The sequence below is a fragment of the Aotus nancymaae genome, unplaced genomic scaffold (assembly GCF_030222135.1).
Source record: "Aotus nancymaae isolate 86718 unplaced genomic scaffold, 86718_ANA_hifiasm-v0.15.2.pri h1tg000079l, whole genome shotgun sequence".
Taxonomy (NCBI): domain Eukaryota; kingdom Metazoa; phylum Chordata; class Mammalia; order Primates; family Aotidae; genus Aotus; species Aotus nancymaae.
The window spans coordinates 608,937-617,172 of record NW_026988494.1 but is presented as its reverse complement, the minus strand read 5'-3'; the positions used below and the strand labels follow the sequence as shown (position 1 = coordinate 617,172).

General features: G+C 51.8%; 1 protein-coding gene across 4 annotated transcripts in view; it reads left to right on the top strand.

The window, feature by feature from the left end:
* The first annotated feature begins 1,667 nt into the window (after positions 1–1,667).
* PLEKHA2 (pleckstrin homology domain containing A2) overlaps positions 1,668–8,236 on the top strand; it is a 73,908-nt gene continuing 67,339 nt past the window's right edge. The window contains exon 1 of one of the 4 annotated variants that reach the window (XM_012476059.3): positions 1,668–1,821. The gene's annotated coding sequence lies outside the window, so the exon portion shown is untranslated. Of the gene's footprint in view, positions 1,822–2,152; positions 2,283–3,787; positions 4,088–8,236 lie in introns of those variants that run through there. The other 3 variants (XM_012476058.3, XM_012476056.3, XM_012476057.3) reach the window with 3 other exon arrangements.

Here is an 8,236-nt window from a genome sequence, read left to right as displayed (position 1 = left end):
CAAATCCAGGTTCCTTGCTTCCAGAGGAGATGCTCTTCAGTTTGTTCCGGTGCCTGAAACTTACAGATGAGGGGCAAAACGCTCCACACGCAGTGGGGGGGAAAAAACAAACCGACGTTGATGTATTTATTTCAAGGGAATATTTTTTTCTTGCTTCCCCCCTTTCTTCCTCATTCAAAGCAAAATGCTGTAAAGCAGTCTTTTTTTTTTTTTTTTTTTTTCTCACCTGAGAGGAGACAAGCGCGGCTCATTTTTGCTTTGGCAATCAAAATGGAAGAGAAAACTTGTGTGGTTTCATCACTGGTGCTTTCGAGATGTGAGGGGCGGGCTGTCCTTCTCCCTCTGGCTCATTGGCCTGAGACCCCTCCCCAGGCGTGTGGCCTCGGGTCGTGGAGACTTAAGGGGGCCACCTTTCCACTGTGACTCCAGGAACGTGCCCCAGCCTCTCCCTCCTTCCTGCAAATCCAGTCCTTGTCCTGAAGAACCTCAGCGTCTTCTCAAAGCTTCTTAGGCTTTACACCTGATTAACAACGTTTGCATCAGGATGGCCAGACCCCGGCGCACCGCCCTGAAGGCCCGCGCGAATCCACTACATTTTCATGTTTCAGATGTTGTCCTCCTGCCTTGATGCATATTCAAATATCTCTCTCCCCACGTGGGAGGCCGGAGTCAGAACCTGACAGACCTGCCGTTTACTAACTGGGGACCCAGAGCAAATTACTTCACGCATCTGAGTCTCGGTTTCCTCACCGTGAACGGGACTGGTACCTATAGGTTGCGGCGTGGATCGAATGAGATAGCGCTGGGGCAGCACCGGCGCACAGCAGCTCTTAGTTCCTCTTAGCGGTGTCTACGTAACACATGCTTGTCTGTTTCCCATTTTCCCCAGAGCACCCTCAAGCTCTCGCGCCACACCGAAAATGTCCCAGCGGGCGCGCTGTAGGTGCCTGTGGGCCCAGCTACTCTGGAGGCTGGGGCAGGAGGATCGCTGGAGCCCAGGAGGTCGAGGCTACAGTGATTGTGCCATTGCACTCCCTCCCGGGCGGCAGAGCCAGAGCCTGTCTTAATAAAAATAATAATAATAATAATAATAAAAAGAAAGAAATTAAAGTCCTTATAACCCTGGTTAGAGTGTTCCGGACCACTGTCTCTCAGGGCACATTTAGGACAACCTGAAGTAGCCACTCTTCTTGGGACCCTAACCCTAACCCTAACTCCTCGGCCCCCAAGGGCTAAGAGTTCAGGATCCGAAGGAGGCCCGGCTGAGGCCGCTGGGTGGGGCTCTGGGAGGAGGAAATGGGGTTCCCGAGGGAGCCCGCGCTCCAGCTCGCCTCCTTCTGCGAGGACGCCCCCCGCCCGGACACCTGCTGCCCGAGCGAGCGTCGGGGCCGGGCCTCCAAGCGGGGCAGTCTCGGGGCGCGGGTCCCACTTGCGCGGCGTGGACCCCGGGCTACCTCCGGCGCAGCTTCTGGGAGCCCCGCCCCATCTCCCCGGCGCGGCCCCGGCGCCCAGCCGCGCCCCCTCCCAGCCCGCGGCGCCCCGGCACCCCTCTCCCTCCCCGGCGGGCTCCGCGGAGCATTGTACTCACATCCGGGGCTGGGTTTTGCTTTAATGCGAAACGTAATTAACCCGGAAAAAAGAGCAGAGGGACGGGAGCAAAGGAGGGGGTACAGGGGGAGACAAGAGCGAGGGGAGCCAGAGGCGCGGAGAGTTTGGCAGCGAGACCCAGAAATCCCCCGAGCGCGGCGGACCCGGCGGCCGGAGGGGCGACCCCACCCGATGTAACGCGCCTCGCCCGAGCCCCGGCCCCTGCACGGCGGGGTAAGTTGGGCGCCCTCGCGGGCCGGGGAGTGGAGCGGTGCAGAGGGGCGCGCGGGGGCCGGCGGGGCTGGGGGTGCAGAGGGCGCTCCGGCGGGGGCCAGGCGGCCTAGGGGCGCTGGGGGCGCGCGCGCGCAGGGCTGCGTACGCCGGTCCTGGTGGCTGACAGGCGAGGGGAGGTGGCCGCAGACCCAGGAGGCCTCCTCCAGCTCTCCGGGAAAGCCCCCAGGGCAGCCCATCCTCCAAGTGCCCCCGGTGGCCAAGGTCGCCGCCGCCAGGGGTCGGGCTGCGGGGGTGGGGCCGCGGGGAGGGTAGGGGCGGGAGTTCTGCTGAGCTGCATTTTCTCACGTTTGCAGCGGCGAAACTTCTCTCCGGGTTCTGGAGCTGGGGCACCGGCCCCGCAACGACTGCCCGGGCTTCGGGAGGGGAGGAGAGCAGAGAACGTCCCCAGGCAAGTCCCTCGGGTACGGATGGGGCCGTGGAGACTCCTCTTTCTCTCCCCCCACTACCTTTTGACTTGACAGGCCTAGAAGGCTCCCCTAGGGACACCCGTCCTTTCCTCTGGGTGCAGCCTGGCCTTTGGGCTTCTGGAGCTCCAGGCAGTGGAGAGGACTGCCCTAAAATGCAGGTTCGGTGCCAGGTTGGGTGAGCCCTCGAGGGGAGCTGTCGTTCTTTCTCTCACCAACTTCTTCCTCACCTTACACGCTTCCCTTTTCTGCTCCATTCCTAAAGACGATTTCACCAAAATTTTTTAAAAAAAAGAAAGAAAAAAGAAGGGTGGTGGTGGTGGTGGGGAGCCAGGACGTTTTCAAAAGAAAAGGGTCTCCGTACGCCCAGAGAGGGGCGCAGGGCCAGCGGAGGCCGCAGCACCCTCCCGTCTCCTCCCCGGGGCCAGCCCTGCCCCCAGGCCCTCGCATTAAGGTTTGGCTTCCTTCCTTCTTGGTGAACACAGGTTCAGGATGTATCTTCCCCTTCTCATTCCTTCTTCTTGCCCGCCCTCTTTCTTTCTTTAGGGCTCCAAGTGGGGTTTTCAGAGGACAGTAAACGGCAGAGAGGAGGGAGGGGAGAGCACCCCATCAGGAAGCCAGCTGTGGCTCTGGGGGCTCTGAAGGCTGAGCTGTAGGTGCAGTTGGGGCTGAAGTCCTCAGATTGCACAAATGGTGTTCTTCATGTATCAGACCAAGTCTCTTTTTCCCTTCTTTTGTCATTGTTTTTCTTTGGTGGCGAAGACTTCCAAACCGTAAAGCAAAAGATCTTGAAAGAATGGAAGTTTTTGTTTTCTGTATCAGTTGCATTCAGTTGACATGTATTATACGTGCAAGGCAGTGATGAACAAAACACATCTCCTGCCTTATTTATTTATTTTTTCTTTTTCCTTTACTTCTGGAGGGCTGGACCTTGTCTTTTGGGAGCTTACAGGACTTTGTAAGCTCACTTGTTTTGAGAAGCCAGAGTAAGCTTTTAGAGAGCATCATCATCATCTCAGATGTTAGCCTTCTTCACCATGTGCCACTTGAAGGCAGATGACTTTTGCACTAACAGAGGTCTAGCTTGTAGTCTGGATTATGGCCAGCCCAACATATGACATGTACCAGGTGCTAAGTAAATGTTTGTTGCATTAGTGAATGAATGCAAACACATGAATAGTCTGCACTTGTCCAAATGGCAGAGAAAAGAGCAGTGTGGTTGATCCTGAAACCTGTAGCAATTTGGATCACCAAGCTGGTACATGGGAGTTATTAGTCCGGATATTGCCTTTACACCTAAGTATCCTTTGGCCCTGTTTGTACATTGCAGCACACTTTCTGCAAATTGACTGTGGCACTCCTAGTGGAGTTTTAGCTGGCTGGTAATGGGAGCCTTGCTCATTTCACAGATGGGTAATTACCTTGGTATTGGTTGGGAAACTGCCCGCCCTTCGGTGAAGAGTATTTGCATACCTTTCTTTTTCCTTGTTATTGGTGCTTTCTTCTCTCTTCTGTGTAAGGAAGTAGGGCCTGCAGATCCCATCATGTCATGATAGTGAGCTGAACCGTATTCAGCTCGGTATTTTAGAATGGTTAAAATAAATCTTGAAGACCTGCAGGTTTTGATTCTGCAGAAGTGGGAAGGGGAAGGCTGATGAGCCCTATCAGCTGAGCTCCAGAGCAGCCCACTACCTTGCCAAGTGTTTGCTGAAGTGCTAGGATACTAGGAAGACCCAAGCAGCAGGAAGTGTGTGCGTCCACTGGCATTGATCTCCTGTCCTCTTCATGGGACAGATGGACAGGTGGGTGATGCCCCTGCTGAAAGGCTGGATGACTCAGATGAGAGCTTGCTGCAGACCACAGTGCATCAGAATATCTCTTCTGATTCACGGAAACTGCTGTGGCTTGACTTATTCTGGCTGTGATAGACCTGGGGCTTGGAAAAGAGGATCTGGGTGCTGGGATGTTGTGTTGCTCTGCCCCCTCCCTCTCTTTCCACCATGAACAGTTTGGGTTGCCTTACTTTCCATTTCCATCTGTCTCAGCGAGCTGGATGGGACTCCAGCAATCTAATCTGGTAGGCTTTGGAAAGGAAGGAAGCAGAGCAAATATTATAGTGTGACAGCCTATGGGAAGAGAAGAATCCTGGCCCTGCCTGATACAAGCCCGTTGTTGAGATGGGGAATTGGGCAGGCAGGGGAGATAGGGCAACCGAGAGGTGGTACGGATGTGGCCTCATCCTGTCGGTGGAGGAGGCCAGGGGTTGGTGCAGTGAGACTCTACTGTTCCTTCTGAAAGCCCCTTCCCTGCCCTGACTCCAGTTGATTGAAATGATTTGTTCAGCATTAAAGCCTGCTCACTGCGGAGGTCCCAACCCTGCTGGGGCAAGGGGCCCCTGATATTGCCCAGTGTAGGCAAAAGGCTTGGGGGCTTTGGCCCTGTGGTGTGCCTTTTGCCCATAGTGCAGGGTCAGCTGAGATGGAGAGGATGGGAAGCTGGGTCCTCTTGCCCTTATACTCTTGAGAAGCACTGCAGTTAAAGTGCGAGGTTGGACCTCAAATTCGGCTGGGCCCTTGCAAAACAGCCCTCTGATGGTGTGATTGCCTGTGCCTGGATCAAGAGGCAGCTCTAGGATCCTTTCCTTGGAAACTGATGAGCATGTCTAGGTTTCTGTTAACTCTCAGGGTAGCCTGGCCAAGGAGTCAGCGGATTGCCCGGACTTTTTGTTTTAAACCGCCTGGATGATTTTTTTTTAGACAGAGTTTCGCTCTTGATGCCCATACTGGAGTGCAATGGCGTGCTCTCAGCTCACCGTAATCTACGCCTCCTGGGTTCAAGTGATTCTTCTGACTCAGCCTTCTGAGCAGCTGGGGTTACAGGCATGCACCACCACTCCTGGCTAATTTTTTGTTTTTAGTAGAGACGGGATTTCTCCATGTTGATCAGACTGGTCTTGAACTCCTGATCTCAGTTGATCCACCCACCTCGGCCTCCCAAAGTGCTGGGGTTACAGGCATGAGCCACTGCGCCCAGCCGAGAATTTTTAGAGATGTAAAATGGGGTGGTTCTTGGAGTAGAGGGAAGAGTGAGGGGAGCTGATGCCTTTCCCCGTGAGAGGGACGTCAGAGTCACAGCTTTTTCATTGCCATTTGCTCATTGGTGTTGGAGGGATGGAGGTGCCCGTGAAGCAGCTGCCTGCCCTAGGTTAAGCAGCTTTGCCTGGTAATGATGACCATGTGCTCCTTGTTACGCACCCACACCTGCAGTTTAACAACAACAATATTTACCCAATGTCTGGTGTCCAGCGCTTTTCACACACTGTTTCATTTAATCCTCACAGCAGCCTTTGAAGTAGGTAAAGCAATTATGTCCATTCTGCAGATGAGGAAATAGACCCTGAAGAGTTAAGCAACTTGTCAGGATTTGCATCCAGGTTTGTCTGGCTTGAGACTCATAATCTTTCGCTTCACTTCACTGCACAGATGGGATGGGTAACAGAAATCAACACACCCTTTTGAATGGTCATCTTCTTGCAAAAGATCCCTCAAAAATACTCATATTGGGCTGGGGGTGGTGGCTCACGCCTGTAATCCCAGCACTTTGGGACACCGAGGTGGGTGGGTCACTTGAGGTCAGGAGTTCCAGACCAGTCTGGCCAACATGGTGAAACCCTGTCTCTACTAAAAAAAAATCGCTTGGCGTGATAGTGCATGAAGCTACTAGGGAAGCTGAGGCAGAATTGCTCGAACCCAGGAGGTGGAGGTTGCAGTGAGCCTAGATCATGCCACTGCACTCCAACCTGGGTGACAGAGCCAGACTCCATTACACACACACACACACACACACACACACACACACACTCACTCATATTGGCTGGATGCAGTGGCTCATCCCTGTAATCCCAGGCTTTGGGAGGCCGAGGTGGGAGGTTCACTTGAGGTTAACAGTTTAAGACCAGCTTGGGGAATCTAGTGAGGGCCCCATCTCTACAAAAAAAGAAGTGAAAAATTAGCTAGTTGTAGTAGTGTGTGCCTGTAGTCTCAGCTACTCGGGAGGATTTTTTGAACTCAGGAGTTTGAGGTTATAGTGAGCTATGATCGCACCACTGCACCCCAGCCTGAGCACCAGAGCAAGACCCTGTCTCTAAAAAAAATTTTTTTTAATACTCAGTACTAGTTACTGTCACCTGTACGTCGTCCTTACCACACCCAGCCCCTCCTCCTTCCCTAAATCAGAAGCACTTGTCTTTAGAGGGACACAGCTAGGCCATTTACACTTCCCCCTCAGCACTCCCCTGCCCCACCCCCAGCACTTTGCAGAAGGCTGGTAGGTCGGGGAAATGATGTTCTCTTTTCCTTCTCTTGCTGCCCATGTATGAGCACCCTCTGGTTGACATGGTCCATTATAAAATGAAGATTAGAGTTTCAGAACTCACAACTGTTGTTAGGGAGCCCTACAGTGAAACTGAATTTATTGTGGGAGAACTTTCACAATTCTGAAAGTTGGAGATCTTAGCTTTCACAGGCTGTGAAGCCAGTGTGGCTGCGCGCCTGCGCCCGTGCCCTCTCTGGTGATGGTCTGACGAGCCTTCAGCCCCGGGCAGACTTTTGTTTCCCGCAGGCTCCAACAACCACGTTTTCTTTGAACATAGATGAGGCTGCTGTGAAGAGAGGTCATGAGTGCCTGAAATATTTTGTTGTTTTTGGCATCATTATTGCAGTGGTATCAATTTCCAGTTATTCCTGCTTTTCCCCCCCGCCTCATATTTTTTTAAAAATTCCTTCTTGAGTATCTCTTACCCTCGACTCCAAGTTCTAGGGTCCAGTGGGGATTGGGCTATCTCAGGGTCAAGCCAGCACCCTGTCTGAACCGCCCTCATTCCTGTACATGTTTGCATTCCTCACCCTGCACTTCCTCTGGGAACTTGTTCTCAGTACATTCCCTTCTCTCACTCTTTATTCTCCTGCCTTAGACTATTTGGAATCTGCTATCGTGACAGTTTCAAAATGCGGCCATATTAGAGCAGTAGGAAGTGGAGGCTTCCACACTTTCTAAGTTATAATCTTTGACCCATTCTCAGGGATGTGTTCTCAAAAAGTCATGCTTGCATTTTGCTGTTGTTTTTACTGGGCTTGTACCCTGTGAAGGCTTCACAATCTACCCTGATGTATACTGCAAATCTAAACACATGTCAACTCCGTTGATGTAGTCCATATCTATTCTGGCAAATAGGTGAGTGACTGCTTCATATCTCTATACCTCAGTTCCTGTCTGCTGTATTTCATAGAGTCCTATCTGGGATCTCTGATGTTATTTCCTGAAAAACTTTCTCCTGTTACCCAGTTTAGCCATTTCTGCTTGGTAGGACCTCTCGCTCACACTGACACTGCTGCCCCCAGCTTCTGCCCTGGGAGGAGTAAGGGGACCGAAGATGTATGTACCACACGCCCCACTCCTTGTCAAAAAGCACCTTTTGAATATTTTCTGGAGCAAAATCCCAGAAATTCCTTGTCCTGCCAACACAGAATAATGTGAAAGAAACATCTCTAAATTTAAAAAATGAGTAATTTTTTTTATTTTTGAACTGAGGTTATAGTAGATTATTTTGTACTTGGGCCAATACCATTTAAGGCTTTATCTCTGTTATCACTTCCTCTTATTATTTATCTCAAAAGTGCAGGAGTCATCAGGCAGACGAGTCTCCCATATTTCCCTCTGTTCCTTCTTCTGTCTCCAAATTATGTTAGCCATCTTCAATATCAAGAGGGCTATTCGGCAAACCACAGCTCTCATAACTTAATAGCTTTATAGCTTTTCTTTAAAATAAATCTATCTGGCTGGGCACAGTGGCTCATGCCTGTAATCTCAGCACTTTGGGAGGCTGAGACCAGAGGATCACTTGAGCCTAGGAGTTTGAGACCAGCCTGGGCAACATGCAAAAAATAAAAAAA